Source organism: Nicotiana sylvestris, chromosome 2 (genome assembly GCF_000393655.2).
Source record: "Nicotiana sylvestris chromosome 2, ASM39365v2, whole genome shotgun sequence".
Taxonomy (NCBI): Eukaryota; Viridiplantae; Streptophyta; class Magnoliopsida; order Solanales; family Solanaceae; genus Nicotiana; species Nicotiana sylvestris.
Genome location: NC_091058.1, coordinates 94,507,745 through 94,529,228, shown reverse-complemented (window position 1 = coordinate 94,529,228; position 21,484 = coordinate 94,507,745). Strand labels below are relative to the sequence as shown.

Here is a 21,484-nt window from a genome sequence, read left to right as displayed (position 1 = left end):
AAAATTTGAATCTTTTCAGGTAAATACAGCATTAAACCAAGCCAGTCTGAGGTTTGTGACTTGTGTGGAGGAAACCATCTAAACCACGAATGACAAGCAACCAATCAAAATAATGAACAGGTCAATGTCATCGGATACAAGTCGTATCCTTTTGGAAGTCCTTTAGCACAAAAACATCCAGGATTTCAATGGAGCAATGCAAATGGTGCTGAAAACTCTCAAAACTACCAAAAACAACAGGTACAGAGTCCACCCGGATATCAAAATCAAAATTGTGGACATCAAAATTTCAGGCCTTATCAGCAAGCAACTCCATATCAGCAAAGGCCTCAACAAGGTCATCCAAGTTTTGATGATCTTTTGTACAAGTTCATTAAGGTTACTGATGAAAAAATGGAAAGTCAAAATTCAGCTCTAAAACAAGGTTATGAAGTTTGCCGCAAGGGTCTATTACCACATGGGACCAAATGACTCAAAATATTTTAAATAAATATTTTTTCCCCTGCTAAAACAACAAAGTTAAGACATGATATATCTAACTTCTTGCAGACTGACACTGAGTCAGTTTATCAAGCTTGGGAAAAATTGAAAACAATGTTAAGGAAATATCCACACCATGACATTCCTGAACATATGCAATTGTACATTTTTTATCATGGGTTAAAACCTTCTTCTAGAAATGTAATAGATGCAGCTGCTGGAGGTTCCATAATGGGAAAAACCACAGAAGAAGCATTGGAATTGCTTAATGAAATTTCTGAAAATGTCATACAGTGGCCATCTGAGCGTGTAATCATTAAGAAAGTTGCTACAGTAAATCAGTGGATTCTTTAAATACACTAATACAACAGATTGTTTCTTTGGAACAAAATTTGAATCTTTTCAGGTAAATAGACAACAACCAAGCCAGTCTGAGGTTTATGAATTATGTGGAGGAAATCATCTAAACCACGAATGTCAAGCAACCAATCAAAATAATGAACAGGTCAATGTCATCGGATACAAGTCGTATTCTTTTGGAAGTCCTTTAGCATAAAAACATCCAGGATTTCAATGGAGCAATGCAAATGGTGCTGAAAACTCTCTAAACTACCAAAAACAACAGGTACAGAGTCCACCCGGATATCAAAATCAAAATTGTGGACATCAAAATTTCAGGCCTTATCAGCAAGCAACTCCATATCAGCAAAGGCCTCAACAAGGTCATCCAAGTCTTGATGATCTTTTGTACAAGTTCATTAAGGTTACTGATGAAAAAATGGAAAGTCAAAATTCAGCTCTAAAAAATTTTGAAATTCAGTTAAGCCAATTGGCAACTCTTGTGTCTGAAAAGATTCAAGGTCTTTTACCGAGCAATACAGAGAAAAATCCAAAAGAATACCTTAAGGCCATTGCCTTACGGTCAGGTATGACTCTTGATAAACCCTATGCAAACAAACAAGAAAATAATCAATCAGAACAACAGGTAGGCAAGGGTGAGAATGTTGAGACACCCTCTCAACCATCAGAAGAGAAAGAAGCCAAGAAAAATGTCACGACCTTAAACCCGATCCCGGTCGTGATGGCGCCTCTCGTGAAGACAAGGCCAGCCAATTAAACCCAATTCACTTTTTAAACAGTTAAATAACATAAAAGCGGTCTAAAATATAATATAGCAATATTAAGTAGAGAATAATGCCAATAAAGTGCGGAAATACAACCCAACGCAACCCTAACTCAGTGTCACAAGTCACGAGCATCTATAAGTCATAATACATCTCTGCTAAAACCATTAACTAGTACAATGTCTGAAAAGGGACAAAAGCAATAAAGGAGTAGAGACACGGGGGATGCGGACGTCAACAACTACCTCAAAATCTCCGAATGCCGCCTGAAGCTGGAGGAATCAGCTCTCGGGAGTGGAACCAACAATGCCTGAATCTCCACACAGGGGTGCAAGGAGTAAAGTGAGTACTCCAACTCAGTGAGTAATAAATGTAAATAACAACTGAGAGTAAGAAAACACGTAAAGCGCAAGGCAATCTATGATGAAGTGTAAAAAATCACTTAAAATCATTAAAGCAGTAAAAATCAAGTAAAATCCTCTTTCAACCAGTAAACAGGTAATTGACAGATAATTAAGGTAAAGTAAACAAATAGAAGTTCGCCCCTCGGGCACAGTATCAACAAATCCTCCCTTGGGCAACATCTCAGAACAATACCAGCCCCTCGGGCTCAATCTCACATCACAATGGGTACCCGCGCTCACTGGGGGTGTACAGACTCCGGGAGGGGCCCGTTACGGCCCAAGCACAATAACAAGCCATCTCGTGGCATCAAATCTAGGCCCTCGGCCTCATAACAATCAAGCCACCTCGTGGAGTATATATATATCTCAGGCCCTCGACCTCATAGTAGTATTAGAGTATCCTCACAACTAGGTCCTCGGCCTTACTCAGTCCGAAAATCATCAGAAGCCCCTCGGGCAATAGTAAAACAGTCTTTCTTAGCCCAAAACATCATTTAAAATATCATTTAAATCTCAAAATTGAGTAAAAATGATTGAGTAGTAAAACAGTAAAAAATAACATGACCGAGTTCAAGTAATAAGTCAAAACAGTGAGGAAATAGTAAGAAAAATCCCCGAATGGTTCAAGTAGTTGGCACGAAGCCCAAATATGGCAATCAGCCCAAATCATGATGATAGCAAATAAGTTTCGGTCAAATACACAGTAAAATCATCAATCGGGACGGACCAAGTCCCAATCCCCAATAGTGCACGACCCCACGCCCGTCATCCAGCGTGTGTCTCACCTCAATATAGCACTACGATGTGCAATCCAGGATTTCAAACCCTCAGAACATCATTTACAATCATTACTCACCTCGAACTGGCTAAATCTCTAACTCGCGATGCCTTTGTCCCTCAAATCGGCCTCCACGCGCGTCAAATCTATCCAAAATCAGAATGAGTACGCCAATATATGCTAAGGGAACAAAACCCAAGCGAAAACAATCAACAAAGGGCACAAATCCCGAAATTACCAAAACCCGAGCCCCATGCCCACTTCTCAAAATTCAGAAATTTTTACATCAACAGATTCCTCATCTCTCCACGAGTCTATGCATATCAAGAATAGTAAAATAGTAGTTCAAATGACCCCTCAAATCCTCAATTTAAGGCCTCTTAAACTCAAGCCATAATCCTCCATTTTATCCTTTTAATTCATTTAATTACAGTCTTAATCCATGAAATTCTACCATAGAGATGTGTTTTAGGTCTAAAATCCTTACCTTAACGAAGTTCCCTTGAAATCCCTCTTCCAAATCGTCCAAAAGCTCTCAAGTCGAACTCAAAAATGGTGGAATAACGCAAACTCGCGAAAATGAAATAACTTATATATTCTGCCCAGGACTTTCCGCATCTGTGACACTTTAACCGCATCTGTGGTACCGCATTTGCGGTCAAAACTCCACTTCTGCTGAAATTCAGTAATCCAACCTAAACCGCATCTGCGGTCCACTAGCCGCATCTGCGACTCTGCAGGTGCGGTCCCTCTACCGCATCTGCGGTTCCAGACATTTTTCCCAAGATCCGCTTCTGCGGCCAATCCAATGCATATGCGGCGCCGCACTTGTGGTCCCCAAACCGCAGGTACGAAAACACCAGAAGCAGCAAAACTTTAGCAGCTGCAATTACACTTCAACTTCCCCGTTAACCACCCGAAATCATCCCGAGGCCCTCGGGACCTCAACCAAAAGCACCAACGTATCCTAAAACCTTATTCAAACCTGTTCCAATCATCAAGACGCCTCAAACAACATCAAATCTACCAAATCACATCGGATTCAAGCCTAAGTTTCTAAAATCTTCCGAAATATGCTTTTGATCAAAAACCCAACCAAACCACGTCCGAATGACCTAAAATTTTACACACACATCCCAAATGACACGACGAAGCTACTGCAACTCTCGGAATTCCATTTTGACCCCTAAATCAAAATCTCGCCTATCAACCGGAAGTCGCCAAAATCTCAACTTCGCCAATTCAAGCCTAAATCTACTACGGACCTCCAAAATTCATTCCGATCGCGCCCATAAGCCACAAATCACCTTCCGAAGCTAACCGAACCATCAGAACTCACATCCGAGCCCTCTAACACATAAATCAACATCCAGTTGACTTTTCCATCTTAAGCCTTTTTAAAAGAGACTAAGTGTCTCAAACTTCACCAAACTCTTTTCGGACTCGATCCGACCAACCCGATACCATAAAACACGGATAACGAAGCATAAAGAAGCTGAAATGGAGGAAACGAGGCGGTACTCATGAGACGACTGGCCGGGTCGTCACATTCTCCCCAACTTAAACAAACGTTCGTCCTCGAACTAGTCAAGAAACATACCTGAAGCCTCAAATAGGTGAGGATATCTGCTCCGCATTTCCCGCTCGGTCTCCCAGGTAGCCTCCTCCATGGGCCGATCCCTCCACTGCACTTTCACTAAAGCTATATCCTTTGACCTCAACTTTCGAACCTGACGACCCAAAATAGCTATTGGCTCCACATCATAAGTCAAATCATCAACTAAACCGTGCTGAAATCCAAAACATGAGACAGATCCCCAATATACTTCCGGAGCATAGAAACATGAAATACCAGATGCACAGTCGACAAGCTAGGTGGTAAAGCAAGCTCATAAGCCACCTCCCCAATCCTCCGAAGAACCTCAAAAGGCCCAATGAACCGCTGACTCAATTTTACTTTCTTCCCAAATCTCATGACACCCTTCATGGGTGAAACCTTCAACAGAACCTTCTCGCCCACCATGTAGGACACATCTCGAACCTTCCTATCAGCATAACTCTTTTGTCTCGACTGCGCTGTACGAAGCCTCTCCTGAATCACCTTCACCTTTTTTAAAGCATCCTGCACCAAGTCTGTCCCTAATAGCCTAGCCTCATCGGGCTCGAACCAACCAATTGGAGATCTACACCGCCTCCCATACAAAGCCTCATATGGAGCCATCTGAATACTCGACTGGTAGCTGTTGTTATGAGCAAACTTTGCAAGCGGTAGAAACTCATCCGATGATCCTCCAAATGTAATGACACAAGCACGCAACATGTCCTCCAATATCTGAATAGTACGCTCAGATTGCCCGTCCGTCTGAGGATGAAAAGTTGTGCTCAACTCCACCTGAGTACCCAACTCTCTCTACACGACCCTCCAAAACTGCAAAGTAAACTGAGTGCCCCTATCAGAAATGATGGAAACTGGGACACCATGCAAACAAACAATTTCTCGGATATATATCCTTGCCAACCGCTCTGAAGAATAGGTAGTACACACATGAATGAGTGCACATACTTGGTCAGCCGATCCACAATCACCCAAATAGCATCGAACTTCTTCAAAGTCCATGGAAGTCCAACAACAAAGTCCATAGTGATCCTCTCCCACTTCCTCTCAGGAATAATCATCTGCTGAAGCAAGCCACCCGGTCTCTGATGCTCATATTTCACCTGCTGACAATTGAGACACCGAGCTAAAAATCCCACAATATCTTTCTTCATTCTCCTTCACCAATAGTGTTGTCTCAAATCCTGATACATCTTCACGACACCCGGATGAATGGAATACCGCGAGCTATGGGCCTCCTCCAGAATCAACTCCCGAAGCTCATCCACATTGGGCACACAAATCCGGCCCTGCATCTTCAACACCCCAGCATCACCGATGGTTACATCCTTGGCATCATCATGATGAACTCTGTCCTTAAGGACAAGCAAATGCAGATCATCATACTGGCGCTCTCTAATGCGATCATATAAGGAAGATCGAGAAACCACACAAGCCAACACCGAGTAGGCTCCAAAATATCTAACCTCACGAACCGATTGGCCAAGGCCCTAACATCAACCGCAAGAGGTCACTCTCCAACTGGAATATATGCCAAACTCCCCATACTCACTGCCTTGCAGCTCAAAGCATCGGCCACTACATTGGCCTTTTCCGGATGGTACAATATAGTGATATCATAATCCTTAAGCAACTCCAACCATCTCCGCTGCCTCAAATTAAGATCCTTCTATTTGAACAAATGCTAAAGACTACGATGATCAGTAAACACCTCACAAGATACACAATACAGGTAATGCCTCCAAATCTTCAAAGCGTGAACTATGGCAGCCAACTCCAAATCATGAACGAGGTAGTTCCTCTCAAGTGGCTTCAACTGACGAGAAACATAAGCAATAACTCTACCCTCCTGCATCAACACACAACCAATCCCAACTCTCGAAGCATCACAGTACACGACATATGAACCTGAAGCTGATGGCAAGACCAACACTGTAGTTGTAGTCAAAGCTGTCTTGAGCTTCTAAAAGCTCTCCTCACACTCGTCCGACCATACAAATGGAGCACCCTTCTGAGTCAACTTGGTCAAGGGCGATGCGATAGATGAGAATCCATGAACAAACCAGCGATAATAACCCGCCAAACCAAGAAAGCTACAAATCTCTGTGGCTGAGGACGGTCTAGGCCAACTCTGAACCGCCTCGATCTTCTTTGGATCAACCTGAATACCCTCGTTGTATACCACGTGCCCCAAGAAAGCCATTGAACCAAGCCAAAACTCACACTTGGAGAATTTTGCATAAAGTTTCTCCTCCCTAAATCTCTGCAATACCATTCTCAAATGCTCTGCACACTCCTCCTAACTACGCGAAAACACCAGAATATCATCAATGAAGACTATGACAAATGAATCAAGATAAGGCCAGAACATAATGTTCATCAAGTGCATGAACGCTGCTGGGGCATTGGTGAGCCCAAAAGACATCACCAAGAACTCATAATGACCATATCGGGTCCTAAAAGCTGTCTTAAGAATATCCAAGTCCCTGATCTTCAACTGGTGATAACCTGAACGGAGATCAATCTTGGAGAACACTCTCGCCCCCTGAAGCTGGTCGAATAAATCATCAATACGAGGCAAAGGATACTTATTCTTAATTGTTACCTTGTTCTATTGCCTATAATCAATGCACATTCTCATGGTGCCATCCTTCTTCTTCACAAACAGAACTGGCGCACCCCAAGGTGACACACTAGGCCGAATGAACCCCTTATCTAGGAGTTCCTGAAGCTTCTCCTTCAATTCTTTCAACTCCGCTAGTTCCATACAATATGACGGAATAGAAATGGGCTGAGTGCCCGACACCAGGTCAATACCAAAATCAGTATCCCTGTCCGGTGGCAGGCCCGGCAGGTCTGCAGGAAACATATCGGGAAAATCCCTCACAACTGGAACAGAATCAATACTAGGAGCCTCAGCTCTGATATCCCTTACAAACTCTAGATATGAAAGACAACCCTTCCCAACCATACGCTGGGCTTTCAAGAATGAGATCACTCTACTAGGAACATAATCAGTCATACCTCTCTACTCGATCCGTGGCACACCAAGCATAGCCAATATGACTGTCTTAGCATGACAGTCCAGAATAGCACTGTAAGCACGTGATTTTTGCCCAATATGAGAATTACTCCCAAAAAATTCAAAAACAAAATGATTTTTCTTTGGTATGCAATTTTTGTGATATTTTGAATAATTATTTGTATTTGTCTGTGCATGTTTATTTGCTAAATTAATAAAAAATACAAAAAAATGTCGCATTTTGCATGTAGGATTTAATTCTACAATTGTTAGTAATTGAATTTGTTTTACAAAAATTAAAAATTACAAAAATAGGCATCGTTTGCATTTTTAGCATTTAATGTCCAAATATACAATTTTATGCTTAATTAATACTTAATTGTGCGTTAATTGTTATTGGGAGTTAATTTGCGCTTTTATAACTTAATTTAGTTCTTAATAATAGTTTAAGTATTTTTATAATTTAGTTTTAGAAAAATAAAAGAAGAAAAGAAAGCGAAAATATAAAGAAAGTCGGAATTGGGCCTCTTCTTCAATTTCAAGCCACAGGCCCAAAAAATGGCCCAATCTTCCCTACGACCCAGTCCATTTCGAACTGGGTCGACCCAGTACATAACCCAAAAGACCCAAACCCCTTTGTCTTACATTTTACAAAACAAAACAAAAATTAAAAGACAAGAAACCCTAAACACTAAACCAATCCGCCCCCACCCCTCCTATCTTCTTCTTCTTCCTCAAGATAACCATGGCTGCCTCCCATGGCGTCGTCCAGACCTTCGACCAAACTGCCACGTCTTTTCTGCTCGTGTTAGTCATCGTTGGGTCGAGCTTTGGTCGAGGCTCGTCAAGATTTGTTGTTTGTTTGGTCGTTGTTTGTCGTTTCAATCCGGTTAGTAGTTTTTAAATTTTATTTCATCCGTTATTTTGTTTTGATATTTTTCGAATCTAAAGTCGGCGAATGTTTGCTTTGTTCATGTCTATGGTTAGATATTTGATTTTTTGGTTTTGTTCATGTTCATGTTGTTTGTTAAATTAATTTTTCAGATTTCAAAATAGAAGTTTAATTAGTTGTTTTCATATTCATTTCATGTTTGTATTATTGTTTAAGTGAATATTTGTTAGTATGATGTTTGTTAGATTCAAATTGAAATTTAATTAACTATTTCTTCAATTTGTTTCATGTGTTTATGTATTGTTAGAAATTGTTAATATTGTTAAGTTCAAGCTTAAGTTCATAATTGTTTATTCGTCGATCTTGTTATTTGTCTAAAGAATTTAGTTGTGTTAGAGAAATATGTTGGTTTAATCGTTTAAATCCATCATATTTGTTGTTCAAAATAGATTCAATTCATGTTCATACTTTGTTTGATTGTTCTTGAATCCGAAATTTGTATAGTTTGATTTCTTGTTTATCATTTATGATTATTTCTTGAATTTGTCTCATAATCTTGTTGTTTAAGTTTAATATAGGAATTGTTGGTTGTAATATTGTTAGAGTTGATTTTAAGTTCAATATGATTGAATTTAGAAATCTTCATACTTTGTTTGTTGTTGTTGTTGAATCCGAAAATAGAATTGTTTGTTGCTAAAATATTGTTCAATCAAATTTTAGTTGTTCTTTGTTGTTCAATTTGTGTTCATGTGATTTGTTGTTGAAATGTTGTTAAAATCGTGTTCATGTGATATTGTTGTTATGATGTTCATCCGTGTTCATATTGTTGTTTGAACATTGTTAGAAATTGATCATATTGTCTATATTTTGGTTATGTTTGATTAAATGATGTGTTATAGCTGATGGGTAATTTGGTAAATTTGTAGTACGTTCAGGGGTAGTTTGGTAATTTCAGTAAGGTTGGAGGGGGTAGTTTAGGAATTGTACATTTTGTAATTGTTTATTTGAAGCATGGGGGACAAAATGAAATGGGGTGGGTTGTGATATGATTATTTAATATAAAGGGGGGACAAGATTTAATTTAAAGGGGGAATCTTGCATTATTTTAAATGAAGCATGGGGGACAAAATATAATGGGGTGGTGTGATATGTTTATTTAATGTAATGGGGATGAGTGAAAAGATAATGGGTTGGGTAGAGAAAAAGTATTGATTTAATTGATTAAAAGATTTATGGGATGGGATTATATATATGAAGTCTTGAACACAAGACAAGAACAAAAATAGACAGAGAAAATAGAGAAGAGATACGAGAAAAAATACACACACAGATAGAGAGAAAAAACAGACAGAGAATAGAAGAGAGAAAAATTCCGAAAAAATATTTAAGCTTTCAAAATAAAAATAAAAGCTAAAAAATCTACTGCTTTCTTTCTTTGTTTGAAATTAGTATTAATGGTTGTTGTTTCATTTAAAGCTTAAAGCTTTTGTTTTTGGGATTACTACTCCACCGGTCTGTTACTGGGTTGTTACTGTTGCTGGGCAGTTGTTGCTGTTGTACTGTTATTACTGCTGCTGATTCTCATCTTCATTTTCTTTTGCTTCCAATATCAGGTACATATCTGTAAATTCATGTCACGAAAAGCTTCAACATGACAAATTAATGAAGTTCGGGAATTATAATTCTGTTTTCCATTCGTTCAATTTTATTAGTTTAAGTTTCAGTTTTGTTTTAGTTGGTTAATATAGTATTAAATCAATTGGTAGATTAGTTCTCTTTCTTAATAACAAATGGCTTAGTTATTTTAGGAACGCGATCAACTCATTTCTTTTAATATATGAAATAATGTCAATGATTTTTTACAAAATATAGAGTTAGTGTTTGCAAATATTCGCATAGGCAGAATATAAGAATTGGTTTATTTATCTCAAACCCAATCTTCGTAAGCAAAATTAACCAAACAATTATAACCTCGGACTAAAAACAAGTGGTGTAAAAGAAGGATGAGATTTATAGATTGTAATATTTTAAGTCAAAAAAATGTGTAAATAGCGTTTGCTCCAAATATAACAATGAAAATTCTTCAAAAAAATATTACTTCATTTATTAAATCAATTGTTTTCCTAAGTTTTATACGCAATTCGCTTTTTGGGTAGATAAATATTGTATTTACCATGAAAATGGTAGTATTAATCACACGTTGTTTATTTTTATTTTATTTTTATTTTACTCTTTAAACTCATGGTTTTTGAGGAATATAATTCACACGTAAAAATATAATTTGCGGTCAACACTTAATGAATTGTGAATTCTTTTCAAGGAATTTAGAGGCATCTCAAATAGTGATTTCTCATGACTCTTACATTTAAAAATAGATGGATGCAATAAACATTTGTAGAGAATTTATATTACTGTCAAGAATATTTGCATAATTAAGGATGCGTTCGCGTGACTTGATTATACTTCTAAAGGCGATTCGGATTATGCGTTCGCGCAACTTCGAGCAAATTTTTAATAAAAAGGGGTTCTTCGGAGATCATCAATATTAATTTCATATAACCCGAGATGTGCAGTTCACTATTTAATCATACAAGAGCGACAGACGTTCTTAATTTTATTTAAGCACAATTTCGAACTTAAGTCTATTTTTATAATAATAAAAAAAAAATCGAAATAAAATAATAATTATATTATCAATATCATTGTGTACACGTGCGCGTGACACAACTCCGCATGTTTTAAAAAATATAATTTATAACACGAATATACGTACGCGTGATTCGATTCAAAGAAGGGTCTTTAAATCTAAATAGAAGCGGTAACAATAAAATCATGCAATAAAAATGTATTTAACAAATCAAAATAATCAAGCCGAATATAACAGTTGAGCGACCGTGCTAGAACCACGGAACTCGGGAATGCCTAACACCTTCTCCCGGGTTAACAGAATTCCTTATCCGGATTTCTGGTGCGCAGACTGTTAAATAGACAGAGTCATATTCTCCTCGATTCAGGGATTAAAACCGGTGACTTGGGACGCCTTAAAATTCCCAGGTGGCGACTCTGAAACAAACAAACAAATCCCGTTTCGACAGATCTTATCTTGGAAAGCTGATGGTCTACTTTGAAGTCATTTCCCACTGGTCTTGACCAAACAGACTCTACTGGGGAAATTTCTATGAAAGGAAAAGATAAAAGGGAACAGAATAAAAGACAAAGGAAAAAATGACTCTTTAACAAAAGAAACTATAAATAAAAACCTATCAAATGAAAACACTGACTCTAATGGTCATGACATGCATATGTGGCCTATCCTTCGTCATCAATCGTCTTTCAAGGTCTTCCCTTGACTATCCCCCATCTGATTCCCAATCTTATTCGACTTGTAGTGCCCGAAGGGTTTTCACTATCAAGCCTCTCTCATCATTTTGGTCTACGAACTCATGTTGCTGGGGATAAACAGGCACTCAACTCTTTCCCAAATGCGGATCCTTCCCGCCAATCTTGTCTTGTCGCCTCATAGTGCCCTTCGAGGGGTTTTCACTAATAAGACTCTCTCATTTCTCTCAACTCTCGTCGCCTTATGGTGCCTCTGAAGGTTTTCACCGATAAGACTTTCTTATTTTATTTTATTTTTCAACTGAGGATTGGAGTGCTGCCGATATAACTCTCTCTGTTGGGGATTCTTTTGGCTATCAATTCATTTTCAGCTTATGATCTTCTTCTCTGCTGGGTATCAGAGTGTTATTCGCTCGCTTTATCTTTGCACGAAAACCCTTCGTGTCTTCGGGCAAAGAGGGGCAGCTGTAAGCACGTGATTTTTGCCCAATATGAGAATTACTCCCAAAAAATTCAAAAATAAAATGATTTTTCTTTGGTGTGCAATTTTGTGATATTTTGAATAATTATTTGTATTTGTCTGTGCATGTTTATTTGCTAAATTAATAAAAAATACAAAAATATGTCGCATTTTGCATGTAGGATTTAATTCTACAATTGTTAGTAATTGAATTTGTTTTACAAAAATTAAAAATTACAAAAATAGGCATCGTTTGCATTTTTAGCATTTAATGTCCAAATATACAATTTTATGCTTAATTAATACTTAATTGTGCGTTAATTGTTATTGGGAGTTAATTTGCGCTTTTATAACTTAATTTAGTTCTTAATAATAGTTTAAGTATTTTTATAATTTAGTTTTAGAAAAATAAAAGAAGAAAAGAAAGCGAAAATATAAAGAAAGTCGGAATTGGGCCTCTTCTTCAATTTCAAGCCACAGGCCCAAAAAATGGCCCAATCTTCCCTACGACCCAGTCCATTTCGAACTGGGTCGACCCAGTCCATAACCCAAAAGACCCAAACCCCTTTGTCTTACATTTTACAAAACAAAACAAAAATTAAAAGACAAGAAACCCTAAACACTAAACCAATCCGCCCCCACCCCTCCTATCTTCTTCTTCTTCCTCAAGATAACCATGGCTGCCTCCCATGGCGTCGTCCAGACCTTCGACCAAACAGTCCCCTCCCTCGTCGTCGTTGTCCGTCATCAACACCACCCTAAACAAACAACCATGGACGCCTGAACCGCCGGACCCCCCCCCCCATCGCTGCCCTCGTCGTCCAGCTCAGTCCGCCATGGATGAGCGTCGACCAGCTGCTTCCGTCGAGCAGCTTGAGGCCAAAACAAGCCTCAGCTGCTGCTGTTCTTCTTCGTCTTCTTCAGCTTGAGCGTCGCCATGGAAGCCGTCTCCGAGCTGCTGCTTTTGCTTCACGTCCATGGCATCCAAACGTCGACCAGCTGCTTCCCGTTCCACCTTCTTCTTCACTCCCAGCTGCTTTCGTTCATCACTTCTCCTTCGTCCAAAACCAGTAACACCCAAACACCACAATTCCGACAACCACCCAACCCAGCTCCTTCCGTCGCGTCATCACTGTCCATCGCCTTCTGTCGCGACCAGCTGCTTCCATGGCCAAGTTCATCGTCCAGTTCAAAGCCCCCCCAGCTGCCACGTCTTTTCTGCTCGTGTTAGTCATCGTTGGGTCGAGCTTTGGTCGAGGCTCGTCAAGATTTGTTGTTTGTTTGGTCGTTGTTTGTCGTTTCAATCCGGTTAGTAGTTTTTAAATTTTATTTCATCCGTTATTTTGTTTTGATATTTTTCGAATCTAAAATCGGCGAATGTTTGCTTTGTTCATGTCTATGGTTAGATATTTGATTTTTTGGTTTTGTTCATGTTCATGTTGTTTGTTAAATTAATTTTTCAGATTTCAAAATAGAAGTTTAATTAGTTGTTTTCATATTCATTTCATGTTTGTATTATTGTTTAAGTGAATATTTGTTAGTATGATGTTTGTTAGATTCAAATTGAAATTTAATTAACTATTTCTTCAATTTGTTTCATGTGTTTATGTATTGTTAGAAATTGTTAATATTGTTAAGTTCAAGCTTAAGTTCATAATTGTTTATTCGTCGATCTTGTTATTTGTCTAAAGAATTTAGTTGTGTTAGAGAAATATGTTGGTTTAATCGTTTAAATCCATCATATTTGTTGTTCAAAATAGATTCAATTCATGTTCATACTTTGTTTGATTGTTCTTGAATCCGAAATTTGTATAGTTTGATTTCTTGTTTATCATTTATGATTATTTCTTGAATTTGTCTCATAATCTTGTTGTTTAAGTTTAATATAGGAATTGTTGGTTGTAATATTGTTAGAGTTGATTTTAAGTTCAATATGATTGAATTTAGAAATCTTCATACTTTGTTTGTTGTTGTTGTTGAATCCGAAAATAGAATTGTTTGTTGCTAAAATATTGTTCAATCAAATTTTAGTTGTTCTTTGTTGTTCAATTTGTGTTCATGTGATTTGTTGTTGAAATGTTGTTAAAATCGTGTTCATGTGATATTGTTGTTATGATGTTCATCCGTGTTCATATTGTTGTTTGAACATTGTTAGAAATTGATCATATTGTCTATATTTTGGTTATGTTTGATTAAATGATGTGTTATAGCTGATGGGTAATTTGGTAAATTTGTAGTACGTTCAGGGGTAGTTTGGTAATTTCAGTAAGGTCGGAGGGGGTAGTTTAGGAATTGTACATTTTGTAATTGTTTATTTGAAGCATGGGGGACAAAATGAAATGGGGTGGGTTGTGGTATGATTATTTAATATAAAGGGGAGACAAGATTTAATTTAAAGGGGGAATCTTGCATTATTTTAAATGAAGCATGGAGGACAAAATATAATGGGGTGGTGTGATATGTTTATTTAATGTAATGGGGATGAGTGGAAAGATAATGGGTTGGGTAGAGAAAAAGTATTGATTTAATTGATTAAAAGATTTATGGGATGAGATTATATATATGAAGTCTTGAACACAAGACAAGAACAAAAATAGACAGAGAAAATAGAGAAGAGATACGAGAAAAAATACACACACAGATAGAGAGAAAAAACAGACAGAGAATAGAAGAGAGAAAAATTCCGAAAAAATATTTAAGCTTTCAAAATAAAAATAAAAGCTAAAAAATCTACTGCTTTCTTTCTTTGTTTGAAATTAATATTAATGGTTGTTGTTTCATTTAAAGCTTAAAGCTTTTGTTTTTGGGATTACTACTCCACCGGTCTGTTACTGGGTTGTTACTGTTGCTGGGCAGTTGTTGCTGTTACACTCTTATTACTGTTGCTGATTTTCATCTTCATTTTCTTTTGCTTCCAATATCAGGTACATATCTTTTAAACTCATGTTGTGAAGAGATTCAACATGGCAAGTAAATGAAGTTTGGAATTATAAGGATGTCTTCTACTCATTTAAATTTTATTAGTTTAAGTTTCAGTTTTGTTTTAGTTGGTTAATATAGTATTAAATCAATTGGTAGATTAGTTCTCTTTCTTAATAACAAATGGCTTAGTTATTTTAGGAACGCGATCAACTCATTTCTTTTAATATATGAAATAATGTCAATGATTTTTTACAAAATATAGAGTTAGTGTTTGCAAATATTCGCATAGGCAGAATATAAGAATTGGTTTATTTATCTCAAACCCAATCTTCGTAAGCAAAATTAACCAAACAATTATAACCTCGGACTAAAAACAAGTGGTGTAAAAGAAGGATGGGATTTATAGATTGTAACATTTTAAGTCAAAAAATGTGTAAATAGCGTTTGCTCCAAATATAACAATGAAAATTCTTCAAAAAAATATTACTTCATTTATTAAATCAATTGTTTTCCTAAGTTTTATACGCAATTCGCTTTTTGGGTAGATAAATATTGTATTTACCATAAAAATGGTAGTATTAATCACACGTTGTTTATTTTTATTTTATTTTTATTTTACTCTTTAAACTCATGGTTTTTGAGGAATATAATTCACACGTAAAAATATAATTTGCGGTCAACACTTAATGAATTGTGAATTCTTTTCAAGGAATTTAGAGGCATCTCAAATAGTGATTTCTCATGACTCTTACATTTAAAAATAGATGGATGCAATAAACATTTGTAGAGAATTTATATTACTGTCAAGAATATTTGCATAATTAAGGATGCGTTCGCGTGACTTGATTATACTTCTAAAGGCGATTCGGATTATGCGTTCGCGCAACTTCGAGCAAATTTTTAATAAAAAGGGGTTCTTCGGAGATCATCAATATTAATTTCATATAACCCGAGATGTGCAGTTCACTATTTAATCATACAAGAGCGACAGACGTTCTTAATTTTATTTAAGCACAATTTCGAACTTAAGTCTATTTTTATAATAATAAAAAAAAATTTGAAATAAAATAATAATTATATTATCAATATCATTGTGTACACGTGCGCGTGACACAACTCCGCATGTTTTAAAAAATATAATTTATAACACGAATATACGTACGCGTGATTCGATTCAAAGAAGGGTCTTTAAATCTAAATAGAAGCGGTAACAATAAAATCATGCAATAAAAATGTATTTAACAAATCAAAATAATCAAGCCGAATATAACAGTTGAGCGACCGTGCTAGAACCACGGAACTCGGGAATGCCTAACACCTTCTCCCGGGTTAACAGAATTCCTTATCCGGATTTCTGGTGCGCAGACTGTTAAATAGACAGAGTCATATTCTCCTCGATTCAGGGATTAAAACCGGTGACTTGGGACGCCTTAAAATTCCCAGGTGGCGACTCTGAAACAAACAAACAAATCCCGTTTCGACTGTCCTTTAATTGGAGAAAACTCCCCTTGTACCCTCTCGGGTATGTAAAAAGGATGTGTGACAAGCACGACACGGAGATAACCAATCCATGCCCGAAATGACATCAAAATCCACCATGCTCAATAGTAATATATCCACACGGGTCTCTAAACCCCTAATAGTTACCACACACGACCAGTACACACGATCTACAACAACAGTATCGCCCAACGGGGTAGATACATGAACAGGTAAAGCAAGAACTCACGGGGCGTACCCAAATAACGAGCAAAGTATGATGACACATAAGAAAAGGTGGAACCGGGATCAAATAATACAGAGGCATCTCTGTGGCAGACTGAAACAATACCTATGATAACAGCATCTGAAGCAATAGCATCGGGTCTGCCTGGGAGTGCATAGAAACGGGCTTGACCGCCCCCTGATTGACCTCCCCTTCTGGGGAGACCCCTAGCTGACTGACCCCACCCCTAGCTGGCTGAGCAAGTGGTGGTGAAGAAACTGGCGCTGAAGCCAAAGACTGACCCCTCTGCTGGGACGAACTAGCAACACGACAAGGACACTGCCTCCATATGTGGCCCATCTCGCCACACTCATAACAACTCCCAGATGTTGGAGAAGGGAACTGAAGGGAACCCCTCGCATCGGAGTGACTAGAAAATGCACTCGGCATAAAAGAACCCTGAACCGATAGAGCACGAGATGCATTCTGAGCTGGAAGGGCGCTGAGTGATGACTGGCCCTGCTGAGATCCATGATAACCATGACCCGAAGATGCTCCACGATAACCTGGGCGAGCTGACTGTGCAGTCCTGAATGAACGGCCTTTGCTGTGCTGAAACTAGCCCCTCGAAGGAGCACCATTATAGCTGCCAGATCCTTGAGGCCTCTTGGCCTCCCTCTCCTCTCGCTCCTGACGACAACCAAACTCAATGTCATGGGCAATATCCACCACCTCCTCGAAAGTAGCACCAATCACCCTCTCCCTGGTCATGAGAATACGAAGCCGATAAGTGAGTCCATCTACAAACCTTCTAATCCTCTCTCTATCTGTCGGAACCATCCAAATAGCATGACGAGCTAACTCGGAGAACCTCAACTCATACTGTGACATAGTCATCTTCCCCTGACGCAACCATTCAAACTTCCTACACACCTTCTCTCTGCGAGACTGTGGCACATACTTCTCCAGAAAGAGAACGGAGAGCTGCTGCCAGGTAAGGGGTGTTGCACCAGCAGGCCTACGCCTCTCAAAATCCTCCCACCAAGTAAAGGCAGCCCCAGAAAACTGAAATATAGTCGACTACAAATATATGGATCAGGCTGCACGCTGCAGCGGTTACTATGATTTCTATTATTTTGAGATATAAATGAGTCGAGTACTGAGAGTGAGTACTGAGTGACGAGAGTTGAGTCACGAGTAACTGAGAGGCTGCCCGAGGGGCCAGATTCTAAGTGATTCCTTGCCCGAAAGTCCTTGTCATGATGTTTTCACTTATTTTAATCTTCTTTTAAATAAACCTCTACTTGATATACTGCTAAGTAATTGGTTCCAAATGTTTAAACTATAAATGTGGTTTTATAACAGAAACTGATTTTTGAACTATAAAGATGACATGTTGTTTCATTGGTTATTCCATTATGTATTTTTGAACTGCTCGTCACTACTTTCAGACCTTATTTACTTTAGTTACTTACTGAGTTGGCGTACTCACGTTACTCCCTGCATCTTGTGTGCAGATCCAGGTGCCCGAGCGGCCGAGTGAGCATTATTCAGCTGGTTCAGTTTTCTGTCGGGGATTTCGAGGTAGCTGCATGACGTTCGCAGCCCTGTTCTCTCCCTTCTATCTTGTTATCTTTTCAGTATTTTCTAGACTATCTATGTAGTAGGATGTTTGGACTTGCATTAGAGGCTCTAGACTTGTGACGCCAGATCAGTTGGGCTGTGTAGTTTATTATTATTTTGACTTCCGCATATTTTCTGTCATTTTAAACGTTTATTATGAAATCGGTGTTTAAAACTCGCGTTGGAAATGGTTTCTTACTAAAGGAAATGGGTTGTGGTTAGTGAACTGTTGGCTTGCCTAGTAATGTGATAGGCGCCATCACGACCGGTATTTGGGTTCGTGACAAAAAAATAAGAAAAAAATACTAAACATTTGACTTCTTTCCCTGTTACAATTCGTTTCCCACAAAATATGAAAAGAGAAAAGCTGGATAATCAATTTGCAAAGTTTTTGAAGATTTTAAAACAAATTCACATTAATATTCCTTTTACTGATGGTTTATTGAAAATGCCTTCATATGCTAAATTTTTAAAAGAAATTTTATCAAGCAAAAGGAAATTGGAAGAAGTTTCTGTGGTAATGCTTACTGAAAATGCAGTGCTATACTTCAAAATGAGCTACCACAAAAACTTGGTGACCTGGGTAGTTTCACCTTTCCATGTACTCTGGGAGGAGTATACATTGAAAAAACACTTTGTGATTCTGGAGCTTTAATAAATTTTATTCCATTGTCTATTTTTAAAAAATTAGATCTTGGTGAAATGAAAGATAAATGTGTTTCACTTCAATTTGCTGATCAAAGTACTAAGAGACTGTAACGACCCGACCGGTCGTTTTAAGAATCTACCCCCAATCCCCTATTAACTGCTTTCCCCATGTTTGGTTTCTGCTATTATGAGTTGCCGGGAGGAATTATTTGGAGTTTCAGAGGGCTTTGGGACACTTAGTCCCTAAATGAGAGCTTAAGTTTTGAAAATTTGACCGTAGTCGAAACAGTGTGAAGACGGCCTCGGTATGGAATTCTGATGGTTTCGTTAGCTCCATTGAGTGATTTCAGGTTTAGGAGTGTGTTCGGATTGTGTTTTGGAGGTCCGTAACTAATTTAGGCTTGAAATGTCGAAAGTTAAATTTTTGAAGTTTCCGGTTCGATAGTGAGATTTTGATCCGAGGGTCGGCATGGAATTTCGGAAGATAGGGTAGCTCTGTAGTGTTGAATGTGACGTGTGTGCAAAATTTCAGGTCATTTGGATGAGGTTTGATAAACTTTTTGATCGAAAGCGTATTTTGAGAGTTTTTGAAATTCTTAGGCTTGAATCCGATGCTAATTGTTTGATTTGATGTTGTTTGAGGTGTTGTGAAGATTTGTATAAGTTTGGACAGTGGTATATGACTTGTTTGTGTTTTTGGTTGAGGCCCCGGGGGCCTCGGGATGATTTCGGGTGGTTAACGGGAAGTTTGGAGTTGAGAGTTTGCAGCTGAAGTTTCAAATCTGCTGTCATAACCGCACCTGCAGCTTGGGGACCGTAGCTGGGAGACCACAGAAGCAGTTTGAGGCAAAAAGGGAGTTGACCGCAGATGCGGTTAGGGCACTGCAGAAGCGGCCCGCATCTGCAGTAAGGAAGGCGCAGGTGCGGAAAAACCTCTTTAATGAAATGTCGTAGATGCGACCTGGTCTTCATAGAAGCGGGACCGCAGATGCGGTTTCACTGGTCAGAAAAAGGGACAGAATCGAGGGTTTAGTTCAAAACTTGGAAAAAAATCAAATTGGAGCTTGGGAGAGGGCGATTTTGGGAGGAATTTGAAGAGGAAATCATTAGGTAACAATTCGTTAACCCTTTATAGTTGTATTCCATTAATTTATTGTTAGTTTTTTCTTTTTATTTCGGATTGGAAGTGAAAATTGGGGAAAAATTGGAAGAAAGATCTTACACCTAGAATTTGAATTTTTATTGGGAATTTGACCTTGGATTTGGATAATTTTGGTATGCATGAACTCGTGAGAGGATGAGGATACTGGAAATATAAATTTACCCAATTCTAAGACGTGGGCCCGAGGGGCATTTTGGTCATGTTTACCTAATTTCGTGTATTAGCTTAGAATTTACTTGTAGAATCAGTTACTTGAAGTGTTATTTACATTATGCAATTGAATTGAATAGATTCGGGTCATTTGGAGTCAAGTACTCGTGGCAAGAACGTGGTTTCGGATTGATTTTGAGTTGGTTAGAGGTAAGTGACTTGCCTAACCTTATGTGGGGAACTTTCCCCTTAGGATTGATATTGTAATAATTGAAATGCCTTGTACGTGAGGTGACGAGTGCGTACTTGTGCTAATTGTTGAAAATCCCGTTTTCACTAAAATAACTTAAATTCTGTCTTTCCTTGCTTGCTTGTACTACTTGGAACTTAAGCCTGCTGTTAGTTTAGAGAAGCATGTCTAATTGACTTAACTGCCTTATTTGCTTTAACTGCCTTATTTGTATTACGTGAAGCATGCTAGGTTAGAATTTCCTGTGTTACTTTTGTATGAAGTTGAGTTTAATTGAGTATTCCTTGTTCTATTGTTGTGTGTTTTACTTTGGGACTACGGGACAACATCCCGAGAGATCCTTTGTACGTATTTATAATTTGAGTTGAAGTGTGGGATACCGAGAGATCCCCAGCACGTATATTGAGGATACCAAGAGATCCTTAGCATACATTGAGGATACCAAGAGATCCTCGGGATACCAAGAGATCCCTAGCATACATTGAGGATACCAAGAGATCCCTGGCATATATTGAGGGTACTAAGAGATCCCCGGTTATTATCTTTGTGAAGAGTGGTATTTCCTTGTGATTGTTTTTGTCTCTGTTTCAGTTGTTGTATTCCTTATTATCATGTATTAATTCTTACTATTAGCTTTCAATTGTACTGCTTATCTTATTCTATCATACCTTATATTTTATTTAATCTCAGTAGGGCACTAACTTTCCTTGTCACTAAACGATCAAGGTTAGGCTTGGCACTTACTGAGTACTGTTGTGGTGTACTCATGCCCTTTCTGCGCATGTTTTTACATGTGCAGATCCAGGTAGCTCCATTCAGACTTATCACTCGTGAGGCAAGGTGCTTGTAGAGACTCCAAGGTATATCTGTCACGTCCGCAGACCAAAGAGTCCCTTTTTACTCCCCCCTT

General features: G+C 38.3%; 1 non-coding gene across 1 annotated transcript; it reads right to left on the bottom strand.

The window, feature by feature from the left end:
- Positions 1-516: 516 nt before the first annotated feature.
- Positions 517-623, bottom strand: LOC138886618 (small nucleolar RNA R71). The gene has a single exon (XR_011405668.1). It is a non-coding gene; the product is annotated as a small nucleolar RNA R71 (small nucleolar RNA).
- Between the last annotated feature and the right edge of the window lie 20,861 nt (positions 624-21,484).